We start from the raw sequence: 18,148 nt of genomic DNA on the forward strand, positions 1-18,148 counted from the left end.
ACTCCCCCAGGGTACCCCGGCCAGGGGTGACTAGTTGGATTTTTGATGCCACGGCCGCAGGGCACTATATAAAAGTGACCCCCGGCTGTGGCATTATCTGTCCAGCTAGTGGAGCCCGGTGCTGGTTTTAAAAATACGGGGGACCCCTACTCTTTTTGTCCCCCGTATTTTTGGGACCAGGACCAGGCGCAGAGCCCGATGCTGGTTGCTTAAATATGGGGGAACCCCTGTCATTTTTTTCCCCATATTTCTGCAACCAGGATCGGCTCAAAGAGCCCGAGGCTGGTTATGCTTAGGAGGGGGGACCCCACGCATTTTTTTGGGGGATTTTACATTGTTTAATTAAAAATAAAAAAAAAAAGAACCCCAGCACGGATCACACAGATCCGGCCGAGATTGATTGTAAAAAAAAACGGCAGTGTTTTGCTAATCACTGCCGTAAAATTAGGTAAAAAAAAACGAATGACATCGACATCGGAAGAAAAGAAAAACACGAATACGACAGCTTAGTAAATCCATCGTAATAAATTCAAAAAGTTGCAGTTTTACACTGCCGATGTCATTCGTGATTGAACTTTGACCTATTTTCGGAAATTACGAATCTTAGTAAATATACCCCATAGTGTCATCCTAATTGTTACGAGTATACTACTATCTCTTTATCAACCAGTGTACAGTGCGGTAGTTCACGGCTGTGGCTACCTCTGTGTCGGCACACGGCAGGCAGTCCGTCCGACCAGAATTGTATTATTTATTATTATATACCTACCACCTAACCGTGGTTTTTTTTTCATTCTTTATACCGTCATAGTGTCATCCTAATTGTTACGAGTATACTACTATCTCTTTATCAACCAGTGTACAGTGCGGTAGTTCACGGCTGTGGCTACCTCTGTGTCGGCACACGGCAGGCAGTCCGTCCGACCAGAATTGTATTATTTATTATTATATACCTACCACCTAACTGTGGTTTTTTTTTCATTCTTTATACCGTCATAGTGTCATCCTAATTGTTACGAGTATACTACTATCTCTTTATCAACCAGTGTACAGTGCGGTAGTTCACGGCTGTGGCTACCTCTGTGTCGGCAGTCGGCAGGCAGTCCGTCCATCCATAATTGTATTATTATTATAATATATACCACCTAACCGTGGTTTTTTTTTCATTCTTTATACCGTCGTCATAGTGTCATACTAGTTGTTACGAGTATACTACTATCTCTTTATCAACCAGTGTACAGTGCGGTAGTTCACGGCTGTGGCTACCTCTGTGTCGGCAGTCGGCAGGCAGTCCGTCCATCCATAATTGTATTATTATTATAATATATACCACCTAACCGTGGTTTTTTTTTCATTCTTTATAACGTCGTCATAGTGTCATACTAGTTGTTACGAGTATACTACTATCTCTTTATCAACCAGTGTACAGTGCGGTAGTTCACGGCTGTGGCTACCTCTGTGTCGGCAGTCGGCAGGCAGTCCGTCCATCCATAATTGTATTATTATTATAATATATACCACCTAACCGTGGTTTTTTTTTCATTCTTTATACCGTCGTCATAGTGTCATACTAGTTGTTACGAGTATACTACTATCTCTTTATCAACCAGTGTACAGTGCGGTAGTTCACGGCTGTGGCTACCTCTGTGTCGGCAGTCGGCAGGCAGTCCGTCCATCCATAATTGTATTATTATTATAATATATACCACCTAACCGTGGTTTTTTTTTCATTCTTTATACCGTCGTCATAGTGTCATACTAGTTGTTACGAGTATGCTACTATCTCTTTATCAACCAGTGTACAGTGCGGTAGTTCACGGCTGTGGCTACCTCTGTGTCGGCAGTCGGCAGGCAGTCCGTCCATCCATAATTGTATTATTATTATAATATATACCACCTAACCGTGGTTTTTTTTTCATTCTTTATACCGTCGTCATAGTGTCATACTAGTTGTTACGAGTATACTACTATCTCTTTATCAACCAGTGTACAGTGCGGTAGTTCACGGCTGTGGCTACCTCTGTGTCGGCAGTCGGCAGGCAGTCCGTCCATCCATAATTGTATTATTATTATAATATATACCACCTAACCGTGGTTTTTTTATACCACCTAACCGTGGCAGTCCGTCCATAATTGTATACTAGTATCCAATCCATCCATCTCCATTGTTTACCTGAGGTGCCTTTTAGTTCTGCCTATAAAATATGGAGAACAAAAAAGTTGAGGTTCCAAAATTAGGGAAAGATCAAGATCCACTTCCACCTCGTGCTGAAGCTGCTGCCACTAGTCATGGCCGAGACGATGAAATGCCAGCAACGTCGTCTGCCAAGGCCGATGCCCAATGTCATAGTACAGAGCATGTCAAATCCAAAACACCAAATATCAGAAAAAAAAGGACTCCAAAACCTAAAATAAAATTGTCGGAGGAGAAGCGTAAACTTGCCAATATGCCATTTACCACACGGAGTGGCAAGGAACGGCTGAGGCCCTGGCCTATGTTCATGGCTAGTGGTTCAGCTTCACATGAGGATGGAAGCACTCAGCCTCTCGCTAGAAAACTGAAAAGACTCAAGCTGGCAAAAGCACCGCAAAGAACTGTGCGTTCTTTGAAATCCCAAATCCACAAGGAGAGTCCAATTGTGTCGTTTGCGATGCCTGACCTTCCCAACACTGGACGTGAAGAGCATGCGCCTTCCACTATTTGCATGCCCCCTGCAAGTGCTGGAAGGAGCACCCGCAGTCCAGTTCCTGATAGTCAGATTGAAGATGTCAGTGTTGAAGTACACCAGGATGAGGAGGATATGGGTGTTGCTGGCGCTGGGGAGGAAATTGACCAGGAGGATTCTGATGGTGAGGTGGTTTGTTTAAGTCAGGCACCCGGGGAGACACCTGTTGTCCGTGGGAGGAATATGGCCGTTGACATGCCAGGTGAAAATACCAAAAAAATCAGCTCTTCGGTGTGGAGGTATTTCACCAGAAATGTGGACAACAGGTGTCAAGCCGTGTGTTCCCTTTGTCAAGCTGTAATAAGTAGGGGTAAGGACGTTAACCACCTCGGAACATCCTCCCTTATACGTCACCTGCAGCGCATTCATAATAAGTCAGTGACAAGTTCAAAAACTTTGGGTGACAGCGGAAGCAGTCCACTGACCAGTAAATCCCTTCCTCTTGTAACCAAGCTCACGCAAACCACCCCACCAACTCCCTCAGTGTCAATTTCCTCCTTCCCCAGGAATGCCAATAGTCCTGCAGGCCATGTCACTGGCAAGTCTGACGAGTCCTTTCCTGCCTGGGATTCCTCCGATGCATCCTTGCGTGTAACGCCTACTGCTGCTGGCGCTGCTGTTGTTGCCGCTGGGAGTCGATGGTCATCCCAGAGGGGAAGTCGTAAGCCCACTTGTACTACTTCCAGTAAGCAATTGACTGTTCAACAGTCCTTTGCGAGGAAGATGAAATATCACAGCAGTCATCCTACTGCAAAGCGGATAACTGAGTCCTTGACAACTATGTTGGTGTTAGACGTGCGTCCGGTATCCGCCGTTAGTTCACAGGGAACTAGACAATTTATTGAGGCAGTGTGCCCCCGTTACCAAATACCATCTAGGTTCCACTTCTCTAGGCAGGCGATACCGAGAATGTACACGGACATCAGAAAAAGACTCACCAGTGTCCTAAAAAATGCAGTTGTACCCAATGTCCACTTAACCACGGACATGTGGACAAGTGGAGCAGGGCAGGGTCAGGACTATATGACTGTGACAGCCCACTGGGTAGATGTATGGACTCCCGCCGCAAGAACAGCAGCGGCGGCACCAGTAGCAGCATCTCGCAAACGCCAACTCTTTCCTAGGCAGGCTACGCTTTGTATCACCGCTTTCCAGAATACGCACACAGCTGAAAACCTCTTACGGCAACTGAGGAAGATCATCGCGGAATGGCTTACCCCAATTGGACTCTCCTGTGGATTTGTGGCATCGGACAACGCCAGCAATATTGTGTGTGCATTAAATATGGGCAAATTCCAGCACGTCCCATGTTTTGCACATACCTTGAATTTGGTGGTGCAGAATTTTTTAAAAAACGACAGGGGCGTGCAAGAGATGCTGTCGGTGGCCAGAAAAATTGCGGGACACTTTCGGCGTACAGGCACCACGTACAGAAGACTGGAGCACCACCAAAAACTACTGAACCTGCCCTGCCATCATCTGAAGCAAGAAGTGGTAACGAGGTGGAATTCAACCCTCTATATGCTTCAGAGGTTGGAGGAGCAGCAAAAGGCCATTCAAGCCTATACAATTGAGCACGATATAGGAGATGGAATGCACCTGTCTCAAGTGCAGTGGAGAATGATTTCAACGTTGTGCAAGGTTCTGATGCCCTTTGAACTTGCCACACGTGAAGTCAGTTCAGACACTGCCAGCCTGAGTCAGGTCATTCCCCTCATCAGGCTTTTGCAGAAGAAGCTGGAGGCATTGAAGAAGGAGCTAACACGGAGCGATTCCGCTAGGCATGTGGGACTTGTGGATGCAGCCCTTAATTCGCTTAACAAGGATTCACGGGTGGTCAATCTGTTGAAATCAGAGCACTACATTTTGGCCACCGTGCTCGATCCTAGATTTAAAGCCTACCTTGGATCTCTCTTTCCGGCAGACACAGGTCTGCTGGGGTTGAAAGACCTGCTGGTGACAAAATTGTCAAGTCAAGCGGAACGCGACCTGTCAACATCTCCTCCTTCACATTCTCCCGCAACTGGGGGTGCGAGGAAAAGGCTCAGAATTCCGAGCCCACCCGCTGGCGGTGATGCAGGGCAGTCTGGAGCGACTGCTGATGCTGACATCTGGTCCGGACTGAAGGACCTGACAACGATTACGGACATGTCGTCTACTGTCACTGCATATGATTCTCTCAACATTGATAGAATGGTGGAGGATTATATGAGTGACCGCATCCAAGTAGGCACGTCACACAGTCCGTACTTATACTGGCAGGAAAAAGAGGCAATTTGGAGGCCCTTGCACAAACTGGCTTTATTCTACCTAAGTTGCCCTCCCACAAGTGTGTACTCCGAAAGAGTGTTTAGTGCCGCCGCTCACCTTGTCAGCAATCGGCGTACGAGGTTACATCCAGAAAATGTGGAGAAGATGATGTTCATTAAAATGAATTATAATCAATTCCTCCGCGGAGACATTGACCAGCAGCAATTGCCTCCACAAAGTACACAGGGAGCTGAGATGGTGGATTCCAGTGGGGACGAATTGATAATCTGTGAGGAGGGGGATGTACACGGTGATATATCGGAGGGTGAAGATGAGGTGGACATCTTGCCTCTGTAGAGCCAGTTTGTGCAAGGAGAGATTAATTGCTTCTTTTTTGGGGGGGGTCCAAACCAACCCGTCATATCAGTCACAGTCGTGTGGCAGACCCTGTCACTGAAATGATGGGTTGGTTAAAGTGTGCATGTCCTGTTTTGTTTATACAACATAAGGGTGGGTGGGAGGGCCCAAGGATAATTCCATCTTGCACCTCTTTTTTCTTTTCTTTTTCTTTGCATCATGTGCTGATTGGGGAGGGTTTTTTGGAAGGGACATCCTGCGTGACACTGCAGTGCCACTCCTAGATGGGCCCGGTGTTTGTGTCGGCCACTAGGGTCGCTTATCTTACTCACACAGCGACCTCGGTGCAAATTTTAGGACTAAAAATAATATTGTGAGGTGTGATGTGTTCAGAATAGGCTGAAAATGAGTGTAAATTATGTTTTTTGAGGTTAATAATACTTTGGGATCAAAATTACCCCCAAATTCTATGATTTAAGCTGTTTTTTAGGGTTTTTTGAAAAAAACACCCGAATCCAAAACACACCCGAATCCGACAAAAATAATTCGGTGAGGTTTTGCCAAAACGCGTTCGAACCCAAAACACGGCCGCGGAACCGAACCCAAAACCAAAACACAAAACCCGAAAAATTTCAGGCGCTCATCTCTAATTTAAACTAGAGATGAGCGCCTGAAATTTTTCGGGTTTTGTGTTTTGGTTTTGGGTTCGGTTCCGCGGCCGTGTTTTGGGTTCGACCGCGTTTTGGCAAAACCTCACCGAATTTTTTTTGTCGGATTCGGGTGTGTTTTGGATTCGGGTGTTTTTTAAAAAAAACACTAAAAAACAGCTTAAATCATAGAATTTGGGGGTCATTTTGATCCCATATTATTATTAACCTCAAAAACCATAATTTCCACTCATTTTCAGTCTATTCTGAATACCTCACACCTCACAATATTATTTTTAGTCCTAAAATTTGCACCAAGGTCGCTGGATGACTAAGCTAAGCGACACTAGTGGCCGACACAAACACCTGGCCCATCTAGGAGTGGCACTGCAGTGTCACGCAGGATGTCCCTTCCAAAAAACCCTCCCCAATCAGCACATGACGCAAAGAAAAAAAGAGGCGCAATGAGGTAGCTGACTGTGTGAGTAAGATAAGCGACCCTAGTGGCCGACACAAACACCGGGCCCATTTAGGAGTGGCACTGCAGTGTCACGCAGGATGTCCCTTCCAAAAAACCCTCCCCAATCAGCACATGACGCAAAGAAAAAAAGAGGCGCAATGAGGTAGCTGACTGTGTGAGTAAGATTAGCGACCCTAGTGGCCGACACAAACACCGGGCCCATTTAGGAGTGGCACTGCAGTGTCACGCAGGATGTCCCTTCCAAAAAACCCTCCCCAATCAGCACATGACGCAAAGAAAAAAAGAGGCGCAATGAGGTAGCTGACTGTGTGAGTAAGATTAGCGACCCTAGTGGCCGACACAAACACCGGGCCCATTTAGGAGTGGCACTGCAGTGTCACGCAGGATGTCCCTTCCAAAAAACCCTCCCCAATCAGCACATGACGCAAAGAAAAAAAGAGGCGCAATGAGGTAGCTGACTGTGTGAGTAAGATTAGCGACCCTAGTGGCCGACACAAACACCGGGCCCATTTAGGAGTGGCACTGCAGTGTCACGCAGGATGTCCTTTCCAAAAAACCCTCCCCAATCAGCACATGACGCAAAGAAAAAAAGAGGCGCAATGAGGTAGCTGACTGTGTGAGTAAGATTAGCGACCCTAGTGGCCGACACAAACACCGGGTCCATTTAGGAGTGGCACTGCAGTGTCACGCAGGATGTCCCTTCCAAAAAACCCTCCCCAATCAGCACATGACGCAAAGAAAAAAAGAGGCGCAATGAGGTAGCTGACTGTGTGAGTAAGATTAGCGACCCTAGTGGCCGACACAAACACCGGGCCCATTTAGGAGTGGCACTGCAGTGTCACGCAGGATGTCCCTTCCAAAAAACCCTCCCCAATCAGCACATGACGCAAAGAAAAAAAGAGGCGCAATGAGGTAGCTGACTGTGTGAGTAAGATTAGCGACCCTAGTGGCCGACACAAACACCGGGCCCATTTAGGAGTGGCACTGCAGTGTCACGCAGGATGTCCCTTCCAAAAAACCCTCCCCAAACAGCACATGACGCAAAGAAAAAGAAAAGAAAAAAGAGGTGCAAGATGGAATTGTCCTTGGGCCCTCCCACCCACCCTTATGTTGTATAAACAAAACAGGACATGCACACTTTAACCAACCCATCATTTCAGTGACAGGGTCTGCCACACGACTGTGACTGATATGACGGGTTGGTTTGGACCCCCCCCAAAAAAGAAGCAATTAATCTCTCCTTGCACAAACTGGCTCTACAGAGGCAAGATGTCCACCTCATCATCACCCTCCGATATATCACCGTGTACATCCCCCTCCTCACAGATTATCAATTCGTCCCCACTGGAATCCACCATCTCAGCTCCCTGTGTACTTTGTGGAGGCAATTGCTGCTGGTCAATGTCTCCGCGGAGGAATTGATTATAATTCATTTTAATGAACATCATCTTCTCCACATTTTCTGGATGTAACCTCGTACGCCGATTGCTGACAAGGTGAGCGGCGGCACTAAACACTCTTTCGGAGTACACACTTGTGGGAGGGCAACTTAGGTAGAATAAAGCCAGTTTGTGCAATGGCCTCCAAATTGCCTCTTTTTCCTGCCAGTATAAGTATGGACTGTGTGACGTGCCTACTTGGATGCGGTCACTCATATAATCCTCCACCATTCTTTCAATGGTGAGAGAATCATATGCAGTGACAGTAGACGACATGTCCGTAATCGTTGTCAGGTCCTTCAGTCCGGACCAGATGTCAGCATCAGCAGTCGCTCCAGACTGCCCTGCATCACCGCCAGCGGGTGGGCTCGGAATTCTGAGCCTTTTCCTCGCACCCCCAGTTGCGGGAGAATGTGAAGGAGGAGATGTTGACAGGTCGCGTTCCGCTTGACTTGACAATTTTCTCACCAGCAGGTCTTTCAACCCCAGCAGACTTGTGTCTGCCGGAAAGAGAGATCCAAGGTAGGCTTTAAATCTAGGATCGAGCACGGTGGCCAAAATGTAGTGCTCTGATTTCAACAGATTGACCACCCGTGAATCCTTGTTAAGCGAATTAAGGGCTCCATCCACAAGTCCCACATGCCTAGCGGAATCGCTCCGTGTTAGCTCCTCCTTCAATGTCTCCAGCTTCTTCTGCAAAAGCCTGATGAGGGGAATGACCTGACTCAGGCTGGCAGTGTCTGAACTGACTTCACGTGTGGCAAGTTCAAAGGGCATCAGAACCTTGCACAACGTTGAAATCATTCTCCACTGCGCTTGAGACAGGTGCATTCCACCTCCTATATCGTGCTCAATTGTATAGGCTTGAATGGCCTTTTGCTGCTCCTCCAACCTCTGAAGCATATAGAGGGTTGAATTCCACCTCGTTACCACTTCTTGCTTCAGATGATGGCAGGGCAGGTTCAGTAGTTTTTGGTGGTGCTCCAGTCTTCTGTACGTGGTGCCTGTACGCCGAAAGTGTCCCACAATTTTTCTGGCCACCGACAGCATCTCTTGCACGCCCCTGTCGTTTTTTAAAAAATTCTGCACCACCAAATTCAAGGTATGTGCAAAACATGGGACGTGCTGGAATTTGCCCATATTTAATGCACACACAATATTGCTGGCGTTGTCCGATGCCACAAATCCACAGGAGAGTCCAATTGGGGTAAGCCATTCCGCGATGATCTTCCTCAGTTGCCGTAAGAGGTTTTCAGCTGTGTGCGTATTCTGGAAAGCGGTGATACAAAGCGTAGCCTGCCTAGGAAAGAGTTGGCGTTTGTGAGATGCTGCTACTGGTGCCGCCGCTGCTGTTCTTGCGGCGGGAGTCCATACATCTACCCAGTGGGCTGTCACAGTCATATAGTCCTGACCCTGCCCTGCTCCACTTGTCCACATGTCCGTGGTTAAGTGGACATTGGGTACAACTGCATTTTTTAGGACACTGGTGAGTCTTTTTCTGACGTCCGTGTACATTCTCGGTATCGCCTGCCTAGAGAAGTGGAACCTAGATGGTATTTGGTAACGGGGGCACACTGCCTCAATAAATTGTCTAGTTCCCTGTGAACTAACGGCGGATACCGGACGCACGTCTAACACCAACATAGTTGTCAAGGCCTCAGTTATCCGCTTTGCAGCAGGATGACTGCTGTGATATTTCATCTTCCTCGCAAAGGACTGTTGAACAGTCAATTGCTTACTGGAAGTAGTACAAGTGGGCTTACGACTTCCCCTCTGGGATGACCATCGACTCCCAGCAGCAACAACAGCAGCGCCAGCAGCAGTAGGCGTTACACGCAAGGATGCATCGGAGGAATCCCAGGCAGGAGAGGACTCGTCAGAATTGCCAGTGACATTGCCTGCAGGACTATTGGCATTCCTGGGGAAGGAGGAAATTGACACTGAGGGAGTTGGTGGGGTGGTTTGCGTGAGCTTGGTTACAAGAGGAAGGGATTTACTGGTCAGTGGACTGCTTCCGCTGTCACCCAAAGTTTTTGAACTTGTCACTGACTTATTATGAATGCGCTGCAGGTGACGTATAAGGGAGGATGTTCCGAGGTGGTTAACGTCCTTACCCCTACTTATTACAGCTTGACAAAGGCAACACACGGCTTGACACCTGTTGTCCGCATTTCTGTTGAAATAGTTCCACACCGAAGAGCTGATTTTTTTGGTATTTTCACCAGGCATGTCAACGGCCATATTCCTCCCACGGACAACAGGTGTCTCCCCGGGTGCCTGACTTAAACAAACCACCTCACCATCAGAATCCTCCTGGTCAATTTCCTCCCCAGCGCCAGCAACACCCATATCCTCCTCATCCTGGTGTACTTCAACACTGACATCTTCAATCTGACTATCAGGAACTGGACTGCGGGTGCTCCTTCCAGCACTTGCAGGGGGCGTGCAAATGGTGGAAGGCGCATGCTCTTCACGTCCAGTGTTGGGAAGGTCAGGCATCGCAACCGACACAATTGGACTCTCCTTGGGGATTTGGGATTTCGAAGAACGCACAGTTCTTTGCGGTGCTACTGCTTTTGCCAGCTTGAGTCTTTTCATTTTTCTAGGGAGAGGCTGAGTGCCTCCATCCTCATGTGAAGCTGAACCACTAGCCATGAACATAGGCCAGGGCCTCAGCCGTTCCTTGCCACTCCGTGTGGTAAATGGCATATTGGCAAGTTTACGCTTCTCCTCCGACAATTTTATTTTAGGTTTTGGAGTCCTTTTTTTACTGATATTTGGTGTTTAGGATTTGACATGCTCTGTACTATGACATTGGGCATCGGCCTTGGCAGACGACGTTGCTGGCATTTCATCGTCTCGGTCATGACTAGTGGCAGCAGCTTCAGCACGAGGTGGAAGTGGATCTTGATCTTTCCCTAATTTTGGAACCTCAACATTTTTGTTCTCCATATTTTAATAGGCACAACTAAAAGGCACCTCAGGTAAACAATGGAGATGGATGGATACTAGTATACAATTATGGACGGACTGCCGAGTGCCGACACAGAGGTAGCTACAGCCGTGAACTACCGTAATGTGTCTGCTGCTAATATAGACTGGTTGATAAAGAGATGTCATAGTATGTATGTATGAAGAAGAAAGAAAAAAAAACCACGGTTAGGTGGTATACAATTATGGACGGACTGCCGAGTGCCGACACAGAGGTAGCCACAGCCGTGAACTACCGTACTGTACTGTGTCTGCTGCTAATATAGACTGGTTGATAAAGAGATGTCGTAGTATGTATGTATGAAGAAGAAAGAAAAAAAAACCACGGGTAGGTGGTATACAATTATGGACGGACTGCCGAGTGCCGACACAGAGGTAGCCACAGCCGTGAACTACCGTACTGTACTGTGTCTGCTGCTAATATAGACTGGTTGATAAAGAGATGTAGTAGTATGTATGTATAAAGAAGAAAGAAAAAAAAACCACGGTTAGGTGGTATACAATTATGGACGGACTGCCGAGTGCCGACACAGAGGTAGCCACAGCCGTGAACTACCGTACTGTACTGTGTCTGCTGCTAATATAGACTGGTTGATAAAGAGATGTCGTAGTATGTATGTATGAAGAAGAAAGAAAGAAAAACCACGGTTAGGTGGTATACAATTATGGACGGACTGCCGAGTGCCGACACAGAGGTAGCCACAGCCGTGAACTACCGTACTGTACTGTGTCTGCTGCTAATATAGACTGGTTGATAAAGAGATGTCGTAGTATGTATGTATAAAGAAGAAAGAAAAAAAAACCACGGTTAGGTGGTATACAATTATGGACGGACTGCCGAGTGCCGACACAGAGGTAGCCACAGCCGTGAACTACCGTACTGTACTGTGTCTGCTGCTAATATAGACTGGTTGATAAAGAGATGTCGTAGTATGTATGTATGAAGAAGAAAGAAAAAAAAACCACGGTTAGGTGGTATACAATTATGGATGGACTGCCGAGTGCCGACACAGAGGTAGCCACAGCCGTGAACTACCGTACTGTACTGTGTCTGCTGCTAATATAGACTGGTTGATAAAGAGATGTCGTAGTATGTATGTATAAAGAAGAAAGAAAAAAAACCACGGTTAGGTGGTATACAATTATGGACGGACTGCCGAGTGCCGACACAGAGGTAGCCACAGCCGTGAACTACCGTACTGTACTGTGTCTGCTGCTAATATAGACTGGTTGATAAAGAGATGTAGTAGTATGTATGTATAAAGAAGAAAGAAAAAAAAAACCACGGTTAGGTGGTATACAATTATGGATGGACTGCCGAGTGCCGACACAGAGGTAGCTACAGCCGTGAACTACCGTACTGTGTCTGCTGCGACTGGATGATAAATAATGATATAAAAAATATATATATATCACTACTGCAGCCGGACAGGTATATATATTATATAATGACGGACCTGCTGGACACTGTCTGTCAGCAGAATGAGTTTTTTATAGAATAAAAAAAAAAACACCACACAAGTGAAGTCACACGACGAGTGTTTAACTTTTTCAGGCAATCACAATATAGTATACTACTAACTATACTGGTGGTCAGTGTGGTCAGGTCACTGGTCAGTCACACTGGCAGTGGCACTCCTGCAGCAAAAGTGTGCACTGTTTAATTTTAATATAATATGTACTCCTGGCTCCTGCTATAACCTATAACTGGCACTGCAGTGCTCCCCAGTCTCCCCCACAATTATAAGCTGTGTGAGCTGAGCACAGTCAGATATATAATATATACATAGATGATGCAGCACACTGGGCTGAGCAGTGCACACAGATATGGTATGTGACTGTCTTGTACTCCTGGCTCCTGCTATAACCTATAACTGGCACTGCAGTGCTCCCCAGTCTCCCCCACAATTATAAGCTGTGTGAGCTGAGCACAGTCAGATATATAATATATACATAGATGATGCAGGCATGCAGCACACTGGGCTGAGCAGTGCACACAGATATGGTATGTGACTGAGTCACTGTGTGTACCGTTTTTTTCAGGCAGAGAACGGATATATTAAATAAAACAACTGCACTGCTGGTGGTCACTGTGGTCAGTCACTAAACTCTGCACTCTCTTCTACAGTATCAGCCTCAGGTCAATCTCTCTCTCTCTCTCCTAATCTAAATGGAGAGGACGCCAGCCACGTCCTCTCCCTATCAATCTCAATGCACGTGTGAAAATGGCGGCGACGCGCGGCTCCTTATATAGAATCCGAGTCTCGCGAGAATCCGACAGCGTCATGATGACGTTCGGGCGCGCTCGGGTTAACCGAGCAAGGCGGGAAGATCCGAGTCGCTCGGACCCGTGAAAAAAAACATGAAGTTCGTGCGGGTTCGGATTCAGAGAAACCGAACCCGCTCATCTCTAATTTAAACCAGTACAGTGAGCAATTGCACCTGCATAAATTACATTCATATGGTTTCTTTGTCACACACAAATCTAGAGAAATGATATACCATAATCCCTTGTACATAGGAGAAAACATATCTAGATAGCTAAATGATACAATCATCAAGTCTTAAGTAAATAAATCACAAAATGATTCATCTACTTCGGCCGCTGACACCGATCGTAATGTCCCTTCTACAATTGGGAATGACAATTCTCAGGGCTCAACTAGGGCAAAGGAGCACGTCATTCAAAATATAATACAAAGTAATCATGAGTGCTGCTTTCAAATCCCAATTTGTCATTTTGAAAGTTCAAATTAGGATCAAAGTGAGTGTGTTTATTTTACAGTTTTGCTGTAGAGTTTGACATGCCCATTTTTCCAATACCTACTGAAAATGTCAAATGTTGCAGTCATCTACAGGTGTACAGTATTTTATATAGAAATCGCTTTAAGGGCAAATAATTACAGTTTTAATAATCTGTGTTATTTGTGAACCATTTGATCAAATAATTCTATTAGATTTTTTTTTGTGATATATATTACAAACAATATGGATGCTAGAATCTAGTGACTGAAATCAACCACATAGCAACTTTAAATAAACTACTTTTTATTAAAACAAAACATAACTCAGAAACAAGAAAATGTCTTCTAGTGAATATATTTTTACTGTACATATTCTAAATGTGTTTCCTGTTCTGTGCATGCATCTTTTTTAATTACAGACCTGTTAGTAAAGCCAAGTTGAAAACAATGCTACCAGCAGGGATAATCTGTGAATAATGGAATACAAATGAAGCTTGACTGATACTAAATATCTGGCTTTGGTTGGTGCCACATTTAATAAACATTTTCAGAGAATATAATGTATGAGCCAAGATTTGTTCTTTTAGTGACAGGCTAAAGAAAATAAACGTTCCATTTCTGTATTTCTTAACTAAACATTGATGTAACTGAACAGACCAGGCGGAAATGTGTAAAATGCTACAACGTAAAAGCCTTCAGCAATTTAATAACCCCTAGGCAAAACATGGCGGGCTCATGAGATGATAGATCCAGTTTTCTACAAGCATGTACAATACATTTCGGAAGATCTGAACTAAATAACCAAAGTAGATTTTTTTTATTATTATTTGTACACATGGAGGAGTTATTTAATTAGTGGTGAAGACCACAAGGTGCTGCCATACTGACCATTTATCTGGCGCCTCACAACCACCAACATCATAGATTTGTCCGAGCACCCCATAGAGATGATGTTGGGCTGCCATACAGTATTTAGGGTGATTTGTGGAGACGTACATTATGACCTAATTTTAGGGGAGATGTATCAAACCTTCGAGAGAGAAAAAGTGGAGAAGTTGCCCTTACCAACCAATCAGATTGTAGCTATCATTTACCTACCACAGTCTATAAAATGAAAGAAACTGATTGGTTGCTATAAGCAACTTCTTCACATTATCTCTCTCAAAAGTTTTAAGAATCTCCCCATTTTCTACTAAATGAATAAGGACCATGGAGTCCAGTAGTTTTCAGGAAAGATGAATGGAAGGATTTATTTTCCTTTTATCGTCACAAGATCAATGAGATGACCTCATTTACAAACTATCCACAAATAGATATAATTCCATAGTTTGAGAAATATGTTGCACTGTAACTTCAGCCAAACCTAACAATTCATCAATATAATTATCTTTTCATTTGTTTGCCTCATGGCCATTTTCAGTGTTTGTACATATCTAGAAAATCAGATGGAAAAATCAATGAAGGCATCAATAATAAATTCAGTGGTGGATATATGATTATTATTATTATCCTTTATTTATATGGCGCCACAAGGGTTCCGCAGCGCCCAATTACAGAGTACATAAATAATCAAACAGGAAAACAGCAACTTACAGTTGATGACATTATAGGACAAGTACAAGGTAAATAAACATAGTTACATCAGCAGATGACACTGGAATAAGTATCAGGTGGCAGAAGACTGCTGGATGTGGTACAGTTGAAGATTATTAAAGTAAGACAAAGGATAAGCACATGAGGGAAGAGGGCCCTGCTCGTGAGAGCTTATGATTCTTATGTTTATTTGAGAACAGAAAAGCTTATGACAAAATCTTTGCTTGAAATGTAAATTTCAATGGATTTATAGGTACACTTTAAATCTCCCGGATCCAATATCTGTACAAAATTATTTTAATAATTCTGCACTAATTTTCATAATAAACACTAATAAAAAAACTTATATGCTCTATAAACAATATTGAAGATATTCTCACTACTAAATTTAAGCTGGGTACACAATTGTCCAATCCTCAGGACATCTGACTTCCGACTGACCGGTTTGCCCAATATTGGAAAAGTGTGTACCCACCACCGACCGACCCGCACACCTCACCTGTTGGGTCTCCTGGTTTTTAAGCCTGCTTAAAAACTAGGAGACCCGACCTCTGACCAGCCGACTGACACTGTTGTGTGTAGGCTGCTAAGACCAGAGCAGGCATCTGATCTCCTGTCCCGGCAGTCCAGCACACTATCAGCATTGCGGTAGGACTCAGCAGAGGGTATGGTGGTGATGAGCAAGGCGCGACAGGACACTATACCTGTGCAGAGTTTGGTGGCATGCCGAATAGCAGGGCGAGACTTCCTATTTCAAAAACCGACGGCCATTTTTAAAATCCACGATGGTCGTGGTGAGCCAATCACTGCTCGCCGCATCATCACCCGCCCCCCCTTGTGCCATCTAATATTAGCCAGCACAATAAAGTGGCTGCCAGTCCAATGGCAGAGGAGGAGCAGTGAAGAACTCCTGAAGAATAAAGATGCTGGGAAAGTCCTGGATGGGAGATGACCATGCAAAATAGATTAAAGGCTGCTGCCCCCTAGGTGAAGCTGCTGGATAATAAAATATTAAAACATTCAGTGTCATGTTTTTATTTTAATATTTCTTTTACAGAGGGCCTAAAGGTACCAGCAGGTCCCTAACACTTCATATTCAAGTACAGATGTATCCTCATACACCGTTGCTCATAGCGCGCTATTTCGGGTCCTGAATCGCGAGTTGTAATAACGTTATGGCGTGCGTTGTGTCCCACGCCATGTAATACACATTTTCACCGCTAGGTGGCGAATGCTCCATGTTAAGCACGGTGCCGCGCGTTCACTAAGAGTAGAACACATCATATATTTACCTGGAGAGCAAGCTCATATCGTCGTCAGCAGTGGCATAATGGTTACAGTGTCTGCTTGCAATGCGTGCATCCCGTGTTCGAATCCTGTTGAGACTAGAATATTTTTTTTGTGTGAATTTATTTAATGTCATTTTTTATTGAAAAAAAAAAATGGCGTGGGGTCCCCCCTCCAAAGCATAACCAGCCTCGGGCTCTTTGAGCCGGTCCTGGTTCTAAAAATCCGGGGGAAAAACGGACAGGGGATCCCCCGTATTTTTAAAACCAGCATCGGGCTCTGCGCCTGGTGCTGGTGCAAAAAATACACGGGACAAAAAGAGTAGGGGTCCCCCGTATTTTTTACACCAGCATCGGGCTCCACTAGCTGGACAGATAATGCCACAGCCGGGGGTCACTTTTATACAGTGCCCTGCGGCCGTGGCATTAAATATCCAACTAGTCACCCCTGGCCGGGGTACCCTGGGGGAGTGGGGACCCCTTCAATCAAGGGGTCCCCCCCCCAGCCACCCAAGGGCCAGGGGTGAAGCCCGAGGCTGTCCCCCCCATCCAAAGGCTGCGGATGGGAGGCTGATAGCCTTGAGAAAAATGACAGAATATTGTTTTTTTCCAGGAGTACTACAAGTCCCAGCAAGCCTCCCCGCAAGCTGGTACTTGGAGAACCACAAGTACCAGCATGCGGGAGAAAAACGGGCCCGCTGGTGCCTGTAGTTGTACTGGAAAAAAAATATCCAAATTAAAACAGGAGACACACACCATGACAGTAAAACTTTATTTCACACATGTCGACACACATACATACTTAACTATGTTGACCCGCCGACCGGCACGTCTCGTCTCCGACGATCCGGGGTACCTGTGAAAAAAAAACGAAAAAAAATGGCGTGGGGTCTCCCCTCCAAAGCATAACCAGCCTCGAGGGCTCTTCGAGCCGGTCCTGGTTCTAAAAATCCGGGAGGAAAACGGACAGGGGATCCCCCGTATTTTTAAAACCAGCTACTGGAGCCCGATGCTGGTGTAAAAAATACGGGGGACCCCTACTCTTTTTGTCCCCCGTATTTTTTGCACCAGCACCAGGTGCAGAGCCCGGTGCTGGTTTTAAAAATACGGGGGATCCCCTGTCCGTTTTGCCCCCGGATTTTTAGAACCAGGACCGGCTCGAAGAGCCCGAGGCTGGTTATGCTTTGGAGGGGGGACCCCACACATTTTTTTTTCTGACTTTTCCCAAAAAAATAAATAATTCTGGTCCTGCTAGGATTCGAACCCGTCAGCCAATCAGCAGGTAGCGCTACGAAGGGTCCGTTGGCTATTTGAGGCATTCGCCATAGAGTTTAGGAAAAACGACATCTGGTGGACAGAAAGTAGAATGCATGTTACAATTATAACGTGACGTCACATTTACAACGCATCTTATAACGGGAGTTATAGCGCAAGGAGCTGGTGCGAGTTGCATGGCGCCCGCTATGCGGTACGCAGCAACGTTATAGCAGGACATATCTGTACTTATGATTTTCCAAGTACCAGCATGCGGGGGAGGCTTGCTGGCACCTATAGTCCTTCTGTAAAAGACAATATTATTCTCTTTCACTAATGGCTATCAACTCGGTACCCACAACCCAGGAGTGCCGGGGATA

At 45.6% G+C, this 18,148-nt stretch overlaps 1 protein-coding gene across 10 annotated transcripts in view; it reads left to right on the forward strand.

The window, feature by feature from the left end:
* The window catches only part of KCNC2 (potassium voltage-gated channel subfamily C member 2), a 417,946-nt gene that overhangs the window by 303,128 nt on the left and 96,670 nt on the right, over positions 1-18,148 (forward strand). The window lies entirely within an intron of this gene.

The sequence above is a fragment of the Pseudophryne corroboree genome, chromosome 6 (assembly GCF_028390025.1).
Source record: "Pseudophryne corroboree isolate aPseCor3 chromosome 6, aPseCor3.hap2, whole genome shotgun sequence".
Taxonomy (NCBI): domain Eukaryota; kingdom Metazoa; phylum Chordata; class Amphibia; order Anura; family Myobatrachidae; genus Pseudophryne; species Pseudophryne corroboree.